The sequence below is a fragment of the Anser brachyrhynchus genome, assembly GCF_964034855.1.
Source record: "Anser brachyrhynchus genome assembly, chromosome: 5".
Classification (NCBI taxonomy): domain Eukaryota; kingdom Metazoa; phylum Chordata; class Aves; order Anseriformes; family Anatidae; genus Anser; species Anser brachyrhynchus.
Genome location: NC_137699.1, coordinates 46,070,345 through 46,094,075, shown reverse-complemented (window position 1 = coordinate 46,094,075; position 23,731 = coordinate 46,070,345). Strand labels below are relative to the sequence as shown.

At 36.6% G+C, this 23,731-nt stretch overlaps 1 protein-coding gene across 28 annotated transcripts in view; it reads right to left on the bottom strand.

Moving 5' to 3' along the window:
- Positions 1 to 23,731, bottom strand: part of LOC308195746 (uncharacterized protein) — a 262,179-nt gene that overhangs the window by 196,206 nt on the left and 42,242 nt on the right. For 2 of the 28 annotated variants that reach the window (XR_013951806.1, XR_013951825.1), the window contains one exon: positions 5 to 1,552. The exons of 24 other annotated variants lie outside the window; for them this stretch is intronic. The gene's annotated coding sequence lies outside the window, so the exon portion shown is untranslated. Of the gene's footprint in view, positions 1 to 4; positions 1,553 to 5,954; positions 6,285 to 23,731 lie in introns of those variants that run through there. 2 more of the 28 variants (XR_013951799.1, XR_013951809.1) reach the window with 2 other exon arrangements.

Here is a 23,731-nt window from a genome sequence, read left to right as displayed (position 1 = left end):
AAAAAAAAAAAAAAGAGAGAGAAAGAAAGAAAGAGGGAAAGGGGAAAAGCCCCCAGTTAGGCTGAGCAAGATGGAAAAGGAATTTTATATTCCTACGGTATTTTAACTTCAATGTTGTTATTAAATCCTGCACTCAATTACATTGCAGTTGTACTGTTAATGATCCCCTGTATAAATATACAGTATCTTACTAGCAGTGAAGTAAAAGGTGGTTATCAAGAGGTCACACTGTTTAAAATCCCAGATATGATCTAGTTGAGGGTCTCTAAGAACAGCTCTCACATCTACTTTTACATTTTTTCAGACACATTTTGACTTAATCCTCTCCTTCAGTATCACATTTCTTACTTAGTCAAGATTCCTAGTGACAAAGTCATCTAAAATGTGTTGAAAAACTAAATATTCCATGGTTTTATGTTGGAGTACTAGTGCAGCTGTGATGTATATATTGTATTTATTTAAAGAGAGAGAGGGTGCACGTTTTCACATACACACATATATTTCCTTTGCACAGTTAGATAAGTTATGCAGGACTACTCTGTAAGAAGTGAAAATGGCATTTTTCTAAACATGAACAAGGAAAATCCATGACAGGAAAATCTGAAGCACAGGACAGTGCCGTTCTTCTTCATGACAGCAGAGTTGGTTGCTTGCTTCCAACCCAGAAGCCTCTGGAGCTGACCTTAGATACTGAACACCTTAAAAACAGCTGTTGAGAGTAAGAAAGAGCTCCTGAAAAAGTCTTAAAACTCTGACAAGTGATACAAATGAACTCTGTTTGTTTATCGTAGAGGTCTGCTTGAAAATTACTATCAGGTTTAACATCTCAGAGTAAAAGTTTATAAAACACAAAATGAGAAGTTTCTAATGCTTAGGCAGCCATTCCCAAGCTCTTTGTTAATAGTAATAATTGAAAATGTACGTCTAGGAATCTTTTCACTCATCACTGAAACAAAGCTGTGCCCAAAATCAAACGTGGCAGCTGTTTAGCAGTACATGACAACACTAAACAAATGTTTAGACAAGGAGAATGAAAAATATTATACAAAAATGATACCTCAGTAGAATTTATTTACAGAGAGTAATGCAGGAAGAATTGTTTCTAAATGTTTAACATCTTTTCCAGACATAGGCTTTTGCTCCTGAAACATATCAGCATTCCAGTAATTATTAATACGACAATCTTCAATGTTTTGGTATTAATGTTAATAAACCTACATTCTTCACTTATCCCATACAGAGAATTTTTTCTGAACCAATTATATCCTGTTGGTCTCTAACGGCTTTACAGCAACGGTAAATGTTTTCCACTGTGTTCAGTGTATCAGCAGTTTGCCATTGAGGTCAACCGCTGTTTTGCCATTAATTTGAACATGGGGTGAGCAAAAGTTGTTGTGGTGGTCTGCAGCTTTATGTATTGGCAATTATATTTCTGGGCATCAGACTATACCTTTGGAATTCATTGAAAGAATGTGTCAGAAAGCATGGATTTAAGAAGGAATTGGAACACAATGTTGTTCATTATAGTACTTCTGTTTGTAGCTCCCAAGCACTGAAAAAAAAGGGAAAAAGAAAAAGTGTAAGTGAATTTCATGCTTCAGGGTGTAAAAAGATCAGTACTAGGGATCAAGAAGGAACATTGCTGATGTTTTTGAACTGACAAGGTACTTTAGAAGTCGGTAGTGTTTGTAGGGGAAGGATGTCAGTTGTGGGCTAATGATACCTTTAATTGGATATACCTAGGTCTAGATTTCATCAATAATTCAAGATGTTTACTTAATTGCCAATAACGTATACAGAGTGTGAAGACATCAATACTATATTGCAAGAGAGACTGCAGGAGTAAGAAAATACATTTAACTAAATAAAGTCTAAACTAGTGTAGGATGAAGGTTTAATATAACTAAAAAGTGAAAAGTAGAAACCCTAGAGATGGAATTTGTATGAGTAAACTTCAACATAGCACTGCTCTTGCTCTCTTCATGTTTAGTCATGTATCTTTCATTTGCTTTAGAATAAGTGTAAGAAAAAATAAGGTAAGAAAGAAAGTAGACACGGGTGTCAATATTCATTATGGCATAAGCAAACACAAGCAAGTGGTAACTGAATATTTATTCAGTGAAATCAGACCATGTCATTTTATTTAAGATTTTAAACATTCTAATCATATGATGAGATAGGATATCATGTTCAAGTAGCCAGGGAAAAGAATTTAGGAGGAGGGGAAACAGAAAGCAAGGAGATGGGTCTACTTACCAATATGACTAATAATAGGCACTTTTGGCTAATCGTCACCCTAAAACTCAAAGGACAACCTTGGTGGATATAAGTGGCTTTAGTTTACTGAGGTCCCTGGTAGTAGCTTGTTAAAAATGAAAGGAAGAACTTCCTAATCTCCTTTCAAAAGAGATTAAGGAAGGGTTGGATTCTGTAAAGATTAATCAGGTATAAATTCTATTATCACGTTAGCTTTAAATAGGATTTCTTGCATGGGCTTTGTTTAGGCTGTTATATTGCAGATTGTGCCTGGAGGTGTTCAAGGCCAGGCTGGATGGGGCTTTGAGCAACCTGGTCTAGTGGAAGGTGTCCCTGCCCATGGCAGGAGGGTTGGAACTAAATGATCTTTATGGTCCCCTCCAACCCAAACTATTCTATGATTCTGTGAAGCCCTAACTGAAGCTTTCCTAAGTAACAAAGAATGATCTCTTAGATCTAAGAATAACTGTTTCCTACAGTAAGAAGGGAGACAGAATTGTAGATTGGTTTGAAATCAAGAAAAACACAGAAGTTTCTGCAGTGACCTGACTAGACTTTTTCACTAAGGCATTTTAGAAAAAAAGTCTTATTTCAAGTAAGTTTATTTTTTGCTATGATGCTGAGCTGAATGTAAGTATTGTGGATTTTGAACTGAAACTGCTTCACAGCATTCGGTATTTTGGGATGTGTCAGCTTGGCTTACATCCAGATCTGCCCTACAAAGATTATTTTACCATATCAAATGCCAGAGTTTCTTTTTTTGCTGTTGCTTAGTTTGGGGCAGAAGCCAAGGAATGTGCGGGCAGGCTAGGGCTGCAGAGCCAGGAGGGACTAGCCACCCACCTACACGCATAGCTTTCTGACAAACTGAGCACAGGGTACCATCTGCAGACTACAGCAAAGGTAGCACAGCTTTCAGAGAGGATGAAAAAGTGTCAGGAGGATCATTTTCACAGAGGTGGAAACAATTTACAGGAAAATTTTAACCACAGGTTCAAGAACTAGCTGTGATCTAAACAGCCATTCAACTGAATGAAATTGCCTCCAACTCTAACAAATATCTTGCAAACAGTAACAGCTAGTAACGTTCTCAGTGGGTGTCTGTTCTTAATAATAATGTTCTTTTTCAATAATAAAAAGATTATTTTGTGGAGTGCCTACACTCTAAATATATTTGCATAGTAAACCTACTACCCCACTGAGGTGCTGGATGATTACACTACAGCAGATCTGGAGATTTACTTTTCAAAATGGTCAATAATAACCTCAGTAACAAGTCTTTTAAACTCAATTATGGCATAAAACACTTTTCCCACTGTTGAATTAAAAAAAATAAAAAAAAAATAATAATAATTAATAAATAAACATTGAAGATGCAAACTTTTGCAAATAGCTTCTCTAAGATCTTGAATGACTTGGTCAGCCAATTTTAATTTCCAGTACTCCTGCCTAAATAAATAAATAAATAAAAGCTGAAGCTCAATTATCATACAGACAAATATTATGGGATCTCATTGAATTTATAAATTAACACACTTATTTTATATTTCTACTTCAACTGTGTGTTATGACTTATTCACCTATCCTTTGCTATACTCTGAGGTTGATATGAGGCTCATTGCCATGGTATAAAGGAAAAAGATTGTGTTTTTCTTGCTGCTAGATGTAAAATTTAATAATTTTCTGTAAGTCTACGCAGTTTCTCAGGAAACTGAAGAAATGCACTTAAATATTTGATATTGAATACTTGATTTTGTTTCCAGTAATCGTGTTTTCTGGCCTTTAGCAGGAAACACAATACAAATATTATACCATGCAGACAGAAAAATTTCAAAGCTTTTCAAAACTGACAAAAGTGAAGTCCTCTTTTATTGTAATTGGAAACCGAGGCAAACAGACAGTTTTAAGCTTTGCTTTCAGTTCTGTACCTTAACTAAAAGACTTTTTTCCCCGTAGGGCAGTAAAATCCCATACTGAACATTGAGAAAGTGCAGTAAAATAGGCCACATTGAAAACACGGAGGATAGTGGGCCATCTACCTTTCCAGAAGGTACATGCAACGTTAGCAGGGCCAATAATACATCCTCTGTACTGAGGCACCAATAAATTCGGTTCACACTAGCCACCTCCGGGATGAAAATCTGGTCCAGGATCCATGCTCTGTACAGTTCTTGCCAGGTTACCTGTTATGGACTAGCGCTGTCACAACTGGGACAATGAAAGAGAACTGTATTGTCAGCCACTGAACCATCATCAGATCAGCACTTAGCATGGAATGTGTGATGATATAAACGGTTGTATATTTTGTTCGGAGAATCCCCCTTGAAGTTCGCAAAAGCTGTCAGCTCCAGTGGGGCAGTATGGCAGTTGGAGTGCTCCTGGCCTAGAATATAAGGGCCGGTATTCCTTGATTTTCTACCTTTTTGCTGAAACCAGTAGTTATTTTTTTCTACCATCCTGCAGTCTGGTCATGGACTTGAGGTGTGCCTGCCTCGATCTTTCCATTAAGTGAGCATGCTACAAAGATCAAAGTAACTTTGAATATCTAAAGCAGATTTTATTGGAATATAAAGATAAACTTTTAAAGAGAATATGCAATAATATTGTGTCCAGCAGAGATTTAAAAAAAAAAAAAGGCAAAAAAAAAAAAAAACACTAAGAAACAAAAACAACCGCCACATGAAAGATAATGATGGTGTATGTCCTTCTTCCAGGATCAAACTCCATGCAGGACATGTCACTGCTGTTGTTTTTTTTTGTTGTTTGTTTGTTTGCTTGCTTTTTTTTTTACTGTAATATGATCCACTGTTGTGGGTTAACTCCAGATAGCATCTGAACACTCACTGTCTCTTGTTCACTCTCCTGCCCCCTGGGACAGGGAGAAAATAGAAGGAAGGTGAGAAGAGTTGTGGATTGAGATGAAGACAGTTTAATAGGAGAAGCAAAAATTGCGCATGCAAGCAAAGCAAAGAAGGAATTTATTCACTAATTCTCATATGCAGGCAGATGTTTAGCCACTTCCTGAAAGCAGGGCCTCAGCACATGTAACAGCTGCTTGGAGAAACAGACACCATAACCATGAGTGTCCCCACGACCTCCTTTTTGTGAGTGTTTATTGCTGAGCAGGACATCACATGGTATGAGATGTCCCTTTGGTCGATTCAGGTCAGTTGTCCTGGCTGTGTCCCATCACAACCCCTCACCCACTCCCACACTACCTGCAGAGCTGTGGGAGAGAGGCAGGGCAGAGTGGGAAAGAGAGAAAGCTGTGCAAGAACTGGTCAGCAATAGCTGGGAAACAGCTCCGTACATAGTGTCAAATAATCATAGAATCACAGAATATCTTGACTTGGAAGGGACTCACATGGATCATTGGGTCCAAATCCTGGCTCCACACAGTACCACCCAAAAATCAGACCCTACATATGACAGAGTTGTCCAAACACTTCTTGAACACCAAAAGGCTCAGTGCTGTGACCAGTGCTCTGGGGACCCTGTTCCAGTGCCCGACCACCCTCTCAGTAAAGAATCTTTTCCTAATACCCATCCTGAACCTCCACTGATAGAGCTTCATGCTGTTTCCTCAGGTCCTACCACTGGTCACCAGAGAGAAGAGATCAGTACCTCCCTGAAAAAAGTTAGCCCTATCCCAGCCAGACCCAGTACATCAAGAAAATTTCTAGGGTATCTTCCATTACCTCAGATTTCCAACCATGTACCTCTTTTGTTTTGTCTCATTATCTCCCTTTCTATCCCTGTTTCTGTCCATAACGCTCCCCCACAGCCGAGCATTATTCATGAATTGCTCTTAGGAAAATGTAGTTGCTCATCCACTTTGCAGCCAGGATAAAGCAAACAGTCCACCTTCTGCTCCAATGCTCTGGAATGGCCTTTCTAACAGACTGTATCATGCCACATGCAGAAACCATGCAGGAAACAAGAAACAAAAAGATATCTCTTCCACTCTTTCTTCATAGCCCCAAAAGAGGACACTTTGAATGCAATCTTGTCATCACATCTAGACCTCCCTGAAAACAAAACAAAACAAACAAACAAACAAAAAAACACTTTACTGAATTTAAAATCTTTAATGGCAGGTATCATCTCATCAACACAACTGCGAAAATAATGAATAATTCAAAATGGAGATGCTGCTTTTTCATGTTGACTCTTCTGTTTTGTTTGTTTGTTTCTGTTTTTAATCTTGTTACAAATCTCATTACTATCCAGCCTGGAACTTTTAGCATTTGAAGTCTAGGCCCGCCAGTTATTTTATAGATCAATCTGCTTTCTTATCTGAACTAAATCTGGAAATTACATTCTGTCTTATTCAGATACAAAAGTACCGTTGCACCAAAAAAATAGGATAAATCGGGAAGCATTTTTGTGTTTAGTAGAATATGCCTCAGAGTTCTGTGCTTGGATATTTTTACTGCTGTTAAAGCAATGCTAAAAAAAAAGAGAAAACACAAATCCTCCCAGCCAGAGGTCAATATGGAGATCTTATTTTCACTATAAATTCGTTTTATCCTGTTGCAAAAAAAAAATGTATAACTTTAGCAAAATCAAGGACTACACCTTATTCCTAAGAAAGGCAGTCTGCTTTAACTTGCCTTTGATAAAAGTTGTTTCACCACACTCTTCTGAAGAAGGAATTCACACATCTTAGAAGTATTTGATATGGAGCTATACTTATCATTTGTGATTAGTATGGCTGAATGGCAGAGCTCAGAGGTTGTAATCAGTACTGGGTCCAGTCTTGTTCAACTTACTCATCAGTGACCTGGATGAAAGGACAGAGTGCACCCTCACCAAGTTCGGTGATGATACAAAACTAGGAGGAGTGGCTGATACCCCAGAAGGCTGTGCTGCCATTCGGAGAGACCTGGGCAGAATGGAACCTCATGAAGTGCAACAAACACAAGCGCAGGGTCCTGCACCCAGGGAGGAATAACCCCATGCACCAGTAGAGGCTGGGGGTTGCCTGCTGGAAAGCAGCTCTATGGAGAAGGACCTGGGAGTGCTGGTGAACAGCAGGTTAACCATGAGCCAGCAATATGCCCTCATGATCAATGGGTGGACTTGACGATGGACTCTATTGCACAGGCTATCTGTGACTGTGAAACATGCTGCAATCAAGCAAACCAAGTGGTTAAGCATCTCTGGTATGCAGGAAAATGTCTAAAATATAAACATAGGGAGGCCTGGCAGATTGATTATACTGTGCTTCCACAAACCTGCCACAGCAAGCGCCACGTACTTACAATGGTGGAATCAACCACTGGATGGCTGGAAACATATCTTGTGCCCCATACCACCACCCAGAACACTATCCTGGGCCTTGAAAAGCAAGTCTTATGGAATGGCACCCTGAAAACAACTGAATCAGACAAGAGGTCTAATTTCCAAAACAACCTCATAGACATCTCGGCCATGTCCTGGTTCCAGTTAGGACAGAGTTAATTTTCCTCCTAGTAGCTGGTAGGGTGCTATGTTTTGGATTAGGATGAGAAGAGCGCTGATAACATGCTGATGTTTTAATTGTCGCAGAGCAGTGCTTACACCAAGCCAAGGACTTTTCAGCTTCTCGCTCTGTCCTGCCAGCGGGCAGGCTGGGGGTGCAGCAGGAGCTGGGAGGGGACAGACCCAGGACAGCTGACCCAAACTGGCCAAAGGGGTATTCCATACCATCTGACGTCATGCTAAACAATATATAGGGGTGGCTGGCCGGGGTGGGGGGCCGGCTGCTCGAGGATAGGCTGGGCATCGGTCAACGGGTGGTGAGCAATGGCATTGTGCATCACTCGTTTCGTACACATTATTATTAGTAATGCTATTATCATTATTATTATTATTGTTATTATTTTCCTGTCTTAATAAACTGTCTTTATCTCAAAGTTTAGCTGCCAGCCGGGTTAAACCACAACAGCCAAAAAACATGTCATTGAATGGATATATCACATTCCCTATCACGCACCAGCCTCTGGGAAAATTAAATGATGTAACAGACTGTTGAAGTCTAAACTGAGAGCAATGGGTGCTGGGATACACATTTAGGAAAGGCCACCTGGTTAGTCAACACAAAGTTAAAACAAGCTGAGAAAGACAATCTGGATTATTCCTGCCTCAGGCAAAGGTAAACCCATGAGGGATTGCTTTTGCTCAAGGATCTGGGTGTACTTCTTGGGTAATGTGGATGGGTTGGGAAGTTCAATATGTACCTCAAGGGGATTTGATGTTGGGTGAGAATAGCCCATGATTTGAATTGTGTGATGTTAATTGCTATATATATTGCTGTATATCATCCCTACTGTGGTTACTATATGCCATATCAATGGTATGACAGTAAGAATCACCCAGAAGAATGATGAATGAATTTTGATGGAACCAGAGAAGCACAGCAGTGATGGAACGAGAACTGGCTTCAGCATGAAACAATCCAACACCACGCACCACCTTCCCTGCCCTGAAATAAGAACAGGAATAGGAAGAAGAAATGTAGGAAATGTAGAAATGAAATGTAGATTAAGAGCTCTCTGCTATTAGAAGGGTGGCTGAAGAGAGTGCACTGGGAGCAAAAAGAACAATTTCTCTTCTGAGAGATAGTCCTGGTGAGTTTCTGAAAACTTGCAAATGCTAGTCTTAGCTAGGGTTAATTTCTGTTATCCTGCTAAAAGCTGTAGCACAGTCACATTCAATATAAAACTAGTACTCAGCTGGTGTTCCAGATATGCACAGTGAATGGAACACAGAAAATTCTGAGAGTTTACACAAGCAATTTATCTCCATATTCCTTTTTTCTATGCAAGAGATGTAAAAGAGGGTAACTGCTCAATTTCATAATTTGGAATGCATACCAGAGTCTCTCAAAAACTTTAAACTATTATGGCTGTGACACTTATTAAGATATTCTAATTTCCAGAATTTGACCTCTGGGGAATCCAGAGCTGAGAAAGCATGAACTGTAATTGTTCCATGATCACACTGCACTGACTGCCTTGGAGTTTAAAATGGAGAAGCATAACTGTCTTATTTTCCAACTTCTGTTCCTCTGATACAACCTCTTGACCTCATAAAAAAGATTTATTGCAGTATTTGTTACTGAATCCCTTTCAAAATACTTCCTAAACACTTAGAGAGTACATTTAATGTCTTAAAATTTCTCTATCACTTCCAAAAGTTGCAGCATGTCCTCTTAGTTTAGTTTTCAGCAAAGGACGTTGCTTCTGTGAATCCAGATGGCTTGAAGAGCAGCATATCCAATTGCTCAAAGCTGCACGTGTCTAAGAAATTAACAACAAACTATTCTGTGGCCCACTTTTAAATTGTGAAAAAAACACCCCTACTAAGGAAGACAATTGAGCTGTAAGGCCAACTTGCATACATAAAAATACAAAACAGGAAATTCTCACATACTGTAAATATTCATTTATTGAAATGATCTTCAAATGAATTTGCAATATATAAACTATGATTATTCTATTCCACAGTGGACTACTATTTAAATCTTTGATAAAGTCATTATCAGTTTAATCAGTTCACATCACTTAAAAGTCTCAAAAGATCTTGCTTTGTAGAATAATTTTGGAAAGTTAGAATGAGAACGTATGAACTACTGCAAAACAAAACAAGTCTATGTGGATACAATATTTTTAGTTATTTTCCTCTCTCTACAAGTTACAAATATATCCCATGCTACTAAAGCATTTTAATAGATAAGAAAAACAATTATGTTAATGACAGCAATTATGCATAAAATAAACATACACCAACAGAATATCATCTTTGGTTTCACTGGATACACATGAGGAAAGGAATAGGTTTAGAATGAACTTATAGCAATGTACTACTCATCAAAAGTTTGACTACATTTTTCAAAGCTGCTCAGCATGTGTGTTTATTTTCCTAGTCTTCCTGAGAAAATTTCATCCATGACATATTATGATTAGGTATAATTCATAGGTATTGGCACAATATATTCAGTAGGCCTCATATATCATTGATTCCACCCAGTACTTAAGGATTGTGGTTTCTATCTCGGCCAATGCATGAGGGATGTTCAGAGCAGTTATAACTTGACTTGAGTGCCTAGAGAGAGAGAATGCTATAACTGAACCACCTTTCCATCATGCTAGGACATGCAAGTTCAATCTCCTCCATCAGTATAATTCTTCCATTGCTCCCCTGTGACATGGTAAGTATGGATCAAATCACAAGACAGGTGAATTTACCCCTTGTCTCTCCTTTTTTTTTTTTTAAGTTTGAGTTTTTCTGGAAACTTGAATTCTCTCTCTCACCATACAAACAGATGTATTATTATACAGCCAAAATACACATATCCACTCTAACACTATCCATTGAGTTAATTCTACTCATGTAATAGAAGAAGGTATTCTTGACAGATCAAAATGTGGAATATTCACATATCCACCATATGAATGGAGGTGTAATAAAGCAACTGATAAGGCTGTACACCACAAATTCCATTTGTTAGAAATGTAGGATTTGTTCTGGTCTCAAAGGCTGGGTAACACTGCCTCCAGTTTAGGCACAGAGAGACGAAACAATTATTTGGCAGTTGCCTATATACATAAAGATGCACCTCTTAGGCTAGTTAATGACAGTTGCGGCCAATAGATATTTCAGGTGCACAATGGTAGGACATGACTTTTTTATCCGAAGGATAACTTAGTGCTGTAAGTACCTTGCGTTTCTGAGGCTACATAGAAAGTGTCATTCAGCTTCAAAACATTTATCACTACTCAAAATTAATTTTTAAATTACTCAAATTAACAAGTTGCATTTTATCATTGTATTTTTTACCTTTTAGAAAAATATGTAAATTATTTTACAACTTGACAGAGAATACATCTGTTTCTCCTCTCACCTCATTTTTGTTTTCATTCATAGTTAAAATGTCTAGTGTTAATATTCTTTTATATTTTTTAAGCAGAATACAAACCACAAACTGTTTATGAACTGAAAATAAACTTTCTTTAGAAGCTATAATTGATTTAATTGCCTGAAGAATAAAATCCCCAGGTAGAGCATCAAAATAATAATGAATACTTTCTTATGTTGTTCCTGTTTATTGTCTTCCATGTCTTTTAAACTATAAATATTTTTAAAGAGAGTGCTTAAGAGAAAGATAAATGTTTGTTGAGTATTTAAACTGTCTTCTGTGGGAAGGGGCAATTTTGCACAGTTGTTTTATTTTCTTCATGGGAAGACTATCTATTCATTGTATCTGTCTTTTCTACTTAATCACTTTCCCTTTTTTTTTTTTTAATTGAACTCCTTAATGTCTTGAAGGTACTTAACTTTAATTCTATAGATTGGAAGTGAAGATAGCATTTGTTTTACAGATGCAGAGATATTAATTGGCTTTCCAAACTCATACAGACTTTAGGCAGGATGATTCAAGTTCAAGGCCAATGCTACATTCACCAGGGGTGTTCTGAGACTTGTCAAAGCATTTAAGCAAGGAGAGCTGTCCAGTGGGTGTCCATAGTAGGTTGAAGGACAAAAAGGAAAGAACGTCCAGGCTGGACGATGTGAGTCTGATAAGTTCTCTATTACCAAAGAATGAAACATTTCAGTCAGGATTTTTGTATTAGCCTTCAACTACAAACCATGACTTTGAAATCAATGCTGTGAAGAATTTATGTTTGGTTCCCATCGGACCAAACCACATTTATAAGCCTTTTGAAACTTTAGATGCTAAAATCTGTGTAAAGACTTAGACTGTGCGAAATAATTTGGAAGCTTGAAGTAATCCAGCCTTGAAAGTACAGAGGCACAGACAGAGAAAATAAAGGGCTGTGACGTATTAATCAGAGGGGCATTACAATGGTTGCAGCTTTTATAACAGATTTCCTGAAAGAAATGTGAAAATTTGAAAGAATGTTATGATTTTAAAGATTCCATTTTACTACAGAAAAAATCTTACTGCTTTTCATCTGGAAAATGGCTGTTTAGCCTCATGTAGATGCAGAAACTACAATCACGTAAGAGAAACAAAACTATAGCAAATATACAACTACCTTCTAATTGCTCAGTCACCAGAGCTCTGACAAACATAACAGCAACAGCAGTTCTAAAGTCTAAAAGACACTTCTTCATTAAATATGTTTATGACGCTGTATGATAATCATCAGATGACTATTGTTTTCATTACTTCCTTTTAAATTTTATTCTGGATAACGAAAAGTCTCAGCTGGAACCAAGAATGATCAAACAGTTCTATACCTGGAGTTAGCTCATGACCCAACCACTAGGATGAAGGAGTCACAAGGAGATCACAGGAGATCCTAAAAATGTAAACCATCCAAGAGCCACAAAAAAATTAAATGCTTGAAAATAGACAGACTTTTTCTGAGTTTTTCTTCCACTGCCTACCCTTGTCCTTTTGTTCTTAGCCACTGTGCACTGCTAAATAAAGAGCTCTCTCTGAACTGGTTATTTCTTTACACAATAAATTTGTAAACCTTTTACACAAACCTTCCACACATTTCATTTTTCCTGCCCTTACAGTCCAAATCTTAATTATGTAGAGCAGCATACAAGATTGAAAAAATATAGCTTAGAATTATTCATGAATGCAAAACATAGTGAGAAAAGAAAATTTGAACAATATTTTGTGTTTTTCTTATAGATGTGTCACCTTCCATTTCAGGCACACTGATTTTTTTTTCCTACTACAGACCTAATAAGACAAACAGAAGGATAAACTGGATTATTCATCACCAGAAAAATAATCATTTGCATTCTAACTGCAAGAGCTTTATTATTCACAACCAATCACAAAGAACACTGACACTTTTCACAACCTCAATTACGTTCCGAGGCTCAAGATGTGAAAGGAATTGGGGGGTGAGGGGTTGGAACTCCCTTGATTTTTCCCTAAAAAAAAAAAAAAATAAGCAAATTTGATAGCAAAGAGACTGACAGAACTCCCATCAGGCCATTTTATAAAGCATTTTTCCTGATTCTTTTGTGCTGTCAGTCTCTGGATTATAGAAAGAAATAAGCTTACTGCCCTCTCCCAGAAATACATAGCTGATTAAAGCTGGTTTAAAAGCCAACTTTTAAAGGTAAGAATGTATTTGCAATCCACATATTCCTCATGATTTGCAACATACATCACATGTAGATTCAAATATATGTATGTATAAACATATCTTTGTCTTAAAAGGGAGAATTGTCTAACCCATTTTCTCTCTGGGATTTCCATTGACTGATGTGATACCTTTAGCAGGGGAAAAACTGGTCAACCTGAAAGATCCCTGCTGAACTCAGTTAACAGGCTGAACGTGACCTTGGCAGCTGTTTCTGCTTTCAAGGTCACTAAAAACCTTATAAACTGTTTTCCTTTCCATCCCTCATAGGATTAAACAGCAATATGGTCAAAAATAACTAACTTAAATGTATGTCTCAAGAGAAAGTCAAAAAACAATAAATACATCCAATAGGGAGATATAAGGTGCAGAAAAAGGTCCATTCAGGGTCATATCCAAGGTCTATGGCTCCTACCCTGCTTCTATTTGCTGCACCTCTTGCTGAAGGCAGGCTGCTACACTGCACATTTAGAATCTCTACCCCCTCCACCGCCACCACCCCCAAGCTTCTTTTTTGCAAGAACATGCTTTTCATGGGGTTAAATAAACCAGATAGGAAGAAGGCATTTTGCCATTAATGTTCTGAATGACAGATGTTCAGCCTGCAGCCTAGACACCATGAATTAAAACTTTAAGAAAGGATCTGTTGCTTTCTTCCATTATAGGTTTGGAAACCCCAGACTGAGTGTGATGGGAGTGTGATCAACTACAATGAAAACTCTTTTTCACCAGTCAGAACACAACAGAGTGTAAGAGCTGAAAGTAGAAAGTGAGACTCGAGTGCATGTTCATCCCTACCTAAGGTTAAGCAAATGGGGAATTATTTTATTATGTAGCAGTAGTTCCAAAGGAATCTTTGGGAATAGGTGAAGCAAAATGTGCCATACTTTCACCTTCCCCACAGCCAATTGATCTCCTGTGCTCAGGGAAAAAGTCACAGCATGTGAGTGGACTGACATTCAGGACTACCATGCTGCAGGGAATCCCTAGTAATAATTTATGAGAGGTTTCTGCTTGCTTTCACCATGCCTATAGTTCACGTAGAGTAAAGCTACTCAGGGAACCTTTTCCAAATACCTATGGTTGCCATTTGGATTTCAAAGCAGCTTATGCTTTGATGACTGTGTAAGTGTATCAAATGATTCAGAAATATGTACGCATTTCTCGACCAACCCTTCCCCCGTGTCTTCAATTGATAGGATACAGAATACTTGCCAAGATGCATGGGTATTTAACTATTGTTCAGGTATTTTCTTTTCTCTAGCTCAGTCTCTTTATGGAGCCATAAACACAGTGTCAAAAAACTCACAAAAGACCTGTTCTCTTCAAATAATCAGATTAGTTGTGAAGGCTAAAATATTCGTTCTTCCTAACACGATGGAAATCCTGAACTTACAGTTGCTTTGAACTGCCAGAATGGCCCTAAACAGTCACAGAAAGACTAAGAATCTGGACCAGAAAGTTTGGAATGACTTCAGAAAATCATCCCAAATTTCTGATGGTGTACCAGCTCCTGTTGCCAAAGGAATAACATCAGCTGCTTTGGTGCAGCACAGCTGTGTTACTATTCAAAGGTATATTTGAAAACTGAAAAATCAGCAGGCTTCATTTGCATGCAGTTCTGGATTCTCAAATAGGTCTAATTTAGCAAATATCCCACAGGAATAGGAAACACTATGAACACATCGAGATAATTGAGAAAATTCAGGGAAAAATGCAGGGAGTTATTATGTACACTAATCATTATTTCTCTCACTTGTTCCAATTTGTTTCACCTGCTTCTGTTTAACTGTTCCTTCTTTTTTCTTATTTTTTCCCCTACTCCATTAACCTATGGAACAACTGTTTATGCAATACAATTAAAAAAGAATTTGACAAATTTGTTTTAATACAAGAATTATTTATTGTTATTGTATTTTGGTGGCATTTGCAATTATACATTAGGATAAAGCCTGTGAGGATTACGAAGCTTCCTATTTTAAAACGGTTGTCATATGGTATTAGCAAGATTTTTTTCTCTATATAGATGATACCATATACATTCAGGTGTATAAAAAGGATTTCATGCCTCTGAAACACTGGGTTAGGTATTTATTTATTCATTTATTCATCAATTCATTCTACTTCAGCAATACTTCAGGAGCTCAATCAAGGGAACTATTGTGCTGGGCAAACACATGAAACCCACAAAGTCCTTGATCCAGAATATTTACAGTGAATGATACAACTGTAGAATTAAATATTCTGTTTCTATTCAGTTAGGTTAAACAGACAATTAACCTTTTCCAGACATTGCAATGATGAGACCTGCCTCAGGTCAACAAAGTAACAGTTAAAAAAAAAAAAGTGCAATAATAAAATCAGCCAGTGAACTGAAGGAAGTCTTCTAAACTTTCCACGGTAACAATGGAAGAAATCTGGTCCCTACATAGCCATCCAGTATTTGACTGTGTTCTCTACCCAGCGTTTCATACTAAGCAACATAGTGAGAGTTCAAAAACTTCAGTTCTGGCACCTGATACTGGTGAAGCAGATTTTCCACTAAGTGGTCATGCAATCAATCCCATGTACACAAGCTGTACCTGCTCCTGTGTGGGAAAGTTTTTTTGTTTGGTCAGTAGGTTGTTTTTTTGTATTATTGTGTGTGGTTTTTTTCTACATACTTGCACACTAAAATGCCTTTTAGAGTCTCTTTACATCCTATTTATATTCAGAACTGATCCGATTAGCCATGTTTTCTCACCCCTTGGGGCACACCCTATTTCCCTCTTTTTTTTTTTTTGTTGGCAATGCAATCCACAACAGATCTACATCTACCCTGAAGGACAGGCTAAGGATTCACGTCACAAGGAAGTCCACATAACCAACTTCTTCTGGCCGCTATCTGTATATCATATTTGCACGGTGTGATGTGGAGACAGAAGGAGGTACTGTTGTATGTAAAAGAAATTTTCTGAATTTCCTATGCCACTAAGAAACCCTGGAATAATAAAGTAGTAGTAATTTGCATTTAGAACCAAAACACACACACAAAAAAAACTGATTGAACCAGAACTGTTGTGCAGTGATATATTCACCCTCTTCTTTTTGCATAGCTACACCACCACCAGCTACACCATAGCTTACACCACCACTTACCACCACTATACACACCACTCAATATGCCCATGTCTTTTGTCTCCACTGCCCCTGTCTTTGCATACTATTTTTCTTCAGATAATACTGTCCTTCATCAGCCCTTCATTTCATGTCTTTCCAAGATCTTAATTAAAAACTACTGTTCCACATTTTAATAAATCATTCTAAAGCATGCAAAAGAGTGTAGCAGGTTAGCAACATGGAGATAATCAGTCGAGGGCCAGGGCAGGGGGAAGGGAAGAGAATGGAGAGGAAACAAAACGTGTTTCTCCTGGGCTGGTGATACTGACAACAGCAGAAAATATTTAGGTTCCTGATGGTCTTGTTTTAAAGCCTCACTCTCCAATATTTGTATACAATACAAAAAAGCAGAAAAAAAAGTAAATAAGAGACTCATTCATACATAAAATGTAAACAGAGGAAAAAAATATCGCTGAGTACATTTTTTTTTTTGGTTGGTTGGTTTGGATTTTTTTTTCAGTTGAAAGCTGTTGCCTGGGTCCATTTCCAAAGAACTAAACATATAATTATATAACATGCAATTACTCAGCTTGCCAACTATATACAGCAGGGTCAGAAGTTTCCTGCATTTGCATGAAAGGACTAATGAAATGGGTCCCAACACCTGGTCCTTGCTAGAGGAAAATAAACGTATTGAATGGAATCCAAGGATTAAAAAAAAAAACAAACAGCATTTCTGTTTTGTTTTCTCATTCTCATAGAATACATATTTTGGCAACAATTTTGTTTGCTTTCTTAATAAAAATGAGAACAATACAGTAGAATTAAACTGGAAGTCTCAGAGGTGCTAAGTCCCTTCATTCTCCTAAGGACAACTTAAGGCAGCAAAGAATTAGAATTACTTTCCCAATTCTCCCAAGCCACCAACACAGCTGCAGCCTGGCATACCCGTTATAGAAACCCATTAAACGGTGCTTCCAAAACAGAAAAAATAGATGGGCTATTCCCCAAAGACCACTATTTATATTCTAAACAAATGAATTTGTCTCATTAGCATCTAAACTTCACCAAATACTAGGAAGAACTAGGAAGAGGCATTGAGGAATTTTGGAACAACAACAAAAAAAAAAGTCACCAAAAATCCTAAACATCTTTTAGATTCCTTTTATCAAAAGGTCTTGGTGTAAATTGTGAGACCACTGGCAGTAACAGAATTCTTAAGTAGTCTCAGTATGGTCATGTTTTCATCCAAGATAATTTCAAACTCTAGTAAATCGTGTTTTTATGAGGTTTAAAAAAAAGTAAAACATTCATTCATTCATTGCTTAGAAAACACTGTGACACTTTCATGTTCAGCAAGCAGTCATCATTCTATCCGTATGGAATGCCTTCCACAGCTGTTTGATTGATTGCCAACTTCCATCAGGAAAAAATGCATTGCCTAGAGGTAAAAAGTCCCTCATCTTTTTGTTCATCAGCAATGTGAGTCAGCAAAGGTTGAAACAGTAGACCTTTGTCACATATCCCAGAAATTCAAAGCCAAGTGCTGGAAACAGGGTAAAAAGCTGGTTCCAGATTTTCAGAAGATTTAACCCATATTTATACTAAATCTTTGAAAGTGTAAAGTTAAAGCCTGACAGCTACAGTGCAATTTGCAATTGTTACTAAGGTCCTGAAGGTCACTTCAGGGGTGATTCCATATGAAACTGCTGTTTGCAGGAAGATTTCACTTTTTTTTTTTTTTTAAATAAAAAGGAAGGTAGAATTGTTGTAAATTGCTCTGCTACAATTACACAAATTCCTTCAAATGCATCTAATTCGTGTAATTTTTTTTTGTGTGAATATGGGTCAATCTTTGGCATCACCAGCTTAAGAATAATTGTCATAGTACAACCAATTCTGGGAAAGACAGATCTTTTCATGGGAGAAAAATTAAATAAGTTTCAAATATGACATGTATAGGCAGATTTTAGCTACTACAGGGACTACTGAGATGGCCAACTGAATTACAGTGATTTGTACCAGCTGAGATCTTGTCCAGTATATTCAGTTTAGTCATACCATGAGTCACTGCCCATGAAAGGTATTCCTTTGATACTCTGCACTTTTGAGTGTATGAAATTTTGTTTATTAGCAACATCTGTTCCTGAAAGTGTGTCAATTTTTGGATAGTCCTAAATCTGAATGTAGTAAATGAACCTCACATGTCATTGTGCAACTTAATCTTAGGGTCCTTGTTTTATTAAAGACTCTTTCCAACAGTTTTCTGTTGTCTCCATCAGCCTCCTCCACCATAGGTTTAATGAATTTTTCTCTACCTTTTTAGTATTATTTCTGTTCCAGATTTCCTTCCCTCTAATTTTCAAGTTTGTTTTATGTACTCTTAGTGGTTACTCAATGTTGTCTTTTATTCACGTAACTCCCCAGTCCACATCACTAGCACTCAGAATTACTGAACTTTTTTTTCCTTCTCAAAGTGTCCGTCTTACATTAGAGAAAGAGAATCATCTCAGGCTAAACTCATTTATATAAAAATATCTTCGGTTTTACATCTCCATCATATATTGTTCATATTATGGATGGTAGTAAAACAGGTAGCTCCATCCTCGTTAGGCTGATTTTAGCTGTTTCTTCCTCTCAATTACATAAGCACATTTTATTTTTTTAAATATTGCATACACTTAGTCTAAAAAGAACATGTAGCAATATTTCTTGCCGGTATCTACTTCATCCTGTTTTAAACATAGTTAAATTAGTATTATTATACTAGCTTAGGTTAATCTGGCTTTCTACATAGTACAAGGTTTGGTACTCAGGCCATATCAAAGTTCACAGAATTTAAAAACATTCTTAGAACTTCTATTTTCACCCCCCTTAAAGGTAAACAAACCTTATCTGTATCCAGCAGAATGCTAGAACTACTTAGAAACTCTTGATCCACCTGATTCACTCCTCCCACCGTACATTCTTCCTGTGCATTCCCTTTTGCATTTCCCATCTTTCCCATAGGAAAGGTCTTTACCGCTCCACTACTCACTCAAGACTAAGCATGTTGCCTCAGCTTTTGGAAATACTCAGTAACTTTCTTAATTACCACATATCTGTTTTTTTCTTTGGAGCGATCCAATGCCTTTTCATAAGATGCATCAAGTAATCACTGGCACCTTGATCATACCTTGAAAAGGTAACAAAAATGTGATTAAAGACTGAAGATGATGAATTTTCAGTCCTTTCCATGTAAGAATGGAATGCAACAAACAAGCTGAGGGAGAATTTGTAAACTGGGTCAGGTTATAAAAGCAAGTGAGAATTAAAAAATATTCACCAAATTATTCAGTAGTCTATAAAATAAACCAAAGAGAAAATATGGAATCATTTAACACTGTTACAGGAACTTCATCAAGCCAACGCCTTCCTAATAATGGTCGTATATAGCCTTGATGATTTGAAAGGAAAGGGCAAAGGGCAAATAACCTTAAAAATGTAAAAATGTTTTCTTAACTAGGTTTATGTAACAGCACAAAGTGCAGAATATTCTATACAGTAGAGACCTGTCAAATTGAAAAACAACTGTTTTCACTGAAAGAAAATAATAATAAAAACGAAAAATCTGCCAAAGAATGCACGATGGACCCTAGTGTCTTCTAACATATTTAAAAACGCTCACATCTCAGTCCATGATAAATCTTGCAAAGATCTCTACTACTGTGAAGTGGCTGCTTTTATGTAAAGACACAGAAATAATCTATAGAGACCAAATATCACCTTCAATTTTATCATGCTCTTAACTATAGAGAACAAACTTGAGAAAAATACTCCGGTTTATGGGGACCCAGGTTTCTGTGGAATGTAACACTAGGCAAGTCATATAATTTTTAAGCAAAAGATCATGTTTCTTCAATACAAAGAATCAGCTTCAGTATTTTTCACTGGAGATGCAGTTATTTATCTGGGACTTCAATAGTAACTTCTGAATCCAGAGGCAGATGTAATCTGCCTTTTCTTTTTCTCTGTATTTCTGCATTGAATTAAATTAAGAATAGTGGTTCAGGTCCTGTGGACCAAATTAAAAAGAAAATATCTGCACCTTTTTAAGAACATTCACAGATTTTTGACGATTTAATGGAGATTCATCCTCCTCTCCCCTCTGTAGCAAACAATGGTGTGATAATCACTTAATAGCTGCCTTCAGTCACAGAGTTGTAATTACAGAAATAACCTAATAATACCCAGTAACTTGCCTTTTTTTTTTTTATTATGAGCATAGCGTATCTTTCCAGATGGCTATAGAATAGCTCTAAGTAGTCATCTTTAAGCTTCAAAACTGGATTGTGGAGGGAAAATAAACATAAAGAAAAAAAAAATATGATTACCTATTACTTCTAGGTTATAAAGAAACATTTGGAAGAATGGGAAACGTTTTACTTCTCTATTTTGCTTGGGAAAAAAAAAAAGTTGTTTTATGACCAACTATTACGTTTTAAAGATGAATCAGAGAGGAGGGAGGAAAATCAATTTCCATTTGGAAGTTATTTCAATACCTTTTGTCGTGGTCATTCCAGTGCTGCCATCTCAAAACATATCTGAAGTAACTCATAATTTCATTTTCTTGCTACCTAATATTCATCTACTTCCAAATTCAGCATGCAACTGATTATAACTCTAAAAGGACTCCATCATCCAAAGACACTGGTTAGCATTTTGAAATTCCTAGTCAGTGAGGGTATCAGGCCTCATATATCCAGATGCTTCATGCATAGATTCTAGTCTCTGTTTTCAAAAAGATTAACTAAAGATTAAATACAATTTCAGCCTTTTAGCACTGACTGCTTAAATCATATCACAATCCAGGTCGGTTAGGAACTATGTTTAAGAACTCTGTTCAGATTTTGCTCTCCTGCAACCATAGGTCAGAGCTTCTACTTGGCATCAAACATACCCAGCAAGTATTGTTTAAGAAAGAGAGAAATGGAATATTCACAGTCCTCCTTGTAAAATAATTCTGAAGTTGTTACACATTTAGTGAGAACATCTGGATGCATGGATAAAAGAACACAGCTGTCTTACATGATTTATGATTCCATTTTCCTGTCTTTACCCAGGGCCAATTTTAGTCTTTTTTTTTTCTCCACTCTCACCTCCCACCTTTCACTCATATAACTTTGTCATTTTTTAAAGTATTTTAAGATGGTTCTCACTTTCTGGCTGTCTCAATAAATCCACCTTGAATTCCTTATGCTTGTTACCGCATATCTGTTCAACTAACAGATACGTTGGCCTTTGAACAGGCACATTCCAAGCTGAGCTAATTTTAATAATAAAAATGATAAAATATGCTTGAAATTGAAGATAAATTTCGCTATTTTATGATTTTTCATTTTGACATGTCATGTTTCTGTTAATTCCGGTGAATAATGTCAAAAAGAAAAATCAATGCTAATTTTACCATTTCAGAAGCTGTATCTCCTAATGATTTGTAATATTTAAGTAAATAATGAAAAAACTTACTTCTCTTACCATTTTTTTCAATAAAAATGAAAATTAATTGCATTCAGACTTTAAATGATTTATTAGAAATGATTTGTCCTGAGTCCTTCAACATATTACTAGCAGATGTGGGGAAAAAACAAACAAAAAAAAGAGTTAAATGTTCTGACTTTTTTTTTCTGAGCTCAGGTACATTAAAATTTCTATTGTTTTAATATTATTTTAATTCTGCCTGTGTAATTTAAACAACACAATGTCCATGTTGTGGTAAAACAGGCTGGAATATAGCTTCTTTATGTGAGGATGTAATATGAGGATGTAAAAGCCCCGTAAAATCAATAGAAAGTTGTTTACATTAGAAGTTACATCAGTATAACTATATAGTACCTGTATATAACACTGGTTCAACAAAGATGTCTGATCATAAGATCAGATGTTGGCAGTCGGGTAAAGATGGCTTAAATAGCTCCAAGACTTTGAGTCCTAAGCTTAAATCTAGGCTGCTCTTGAAATGTATTATAAGTTATAACAGCCTATTCTGAGCTATTCAGCGTCGAGAGACCTGCACAGAATCACTCCCTGTGAGGACAGCAGTGCTTTTAAATTCACAGCAGTTTCCATTACTTGCGGCATGCATACAGAGAAATATGTTATGCCCAGAATTAATTTGCACTCATATTATTTTGTAGGAATGCATAACTGATTTAAGTAAAGCAGACAATTCTTGACCTGTAACCAGGGACAAAGTGAATCCAGAACTGTTTATTCCAAAACACTGAAAATTCGGTTAAGTTTTAAAAGTGACTAGTTATGCACATATCCATAGGCTTTTCTTTTTTTCTTTTTTTTTACATTGTGCATTCATTTGTAAATCCTTTGATTTAGATTGAATTTTGATGCCAGTATGTCAAAAATGTAGAGGTCCTATGGGCTCACAATTTAAAGAAAAAAAATCCAAGCAGAAATTGCAAACAATTCTTAAAATACCCCAGTAAAAATTATTTTAATAATACAAAATCTTGTGTTAAACTTTTGAAAAACTTGCTCAAGTTGCCTTATTTTAATTGAATACTGATCTTTTAATATTGAAGTGGCCAAATCTCAATCATTCCAGTAAAAACTCGGTATTCGGGTTAATTTAAGCTAAAGCCCTCGATTTAAAACTTAGAAAATTTCAGGGAAACGGCACAGATGGATCTAAACTTCTCATCTTGCACTGACCAAACCTTTGCATGATAAAAGTGAGCTTTACAAATTTACTTCATTCCTCCTCCCCATTTTTTGAGTCAAAATTAAAAATGTTTTTGAATTATTGTATCATTAAAAATAAAAAAATAGAACAAGCAACTCTTACATTTTTATCAAATGACTGAAAAAATCTTCTATCCAGGGTGGAGATAGATAAAAGAAGACAGCAATATGAAGGTAGATTAGATCTTATTTCACTTAAGAAATGAGAGATTCCTGAGAAAGGTCTCTGTTGACCCAACATCTTTAGGGATACAAATGTACATGATTTCCTTGCCTAGTCTGTACGGGACCGTACTAATCTTGATTGTAAACCATAGTTCACTTTTGCCTGCATCCACAAGAGAAGTTTTATAATGAAGTTCATTTCACTGTACTTTGGAGAATTACTGGCTATAACTTGAAGTCAACTTTCTCCAGTAAGCCATTAACGCTGAACTATACTGTACAAACTGCAAATATAACCTATGCTTGTGGTACTTAATTTTTGTCTTCTTAAATGGACATTAAATGATACATTAGAA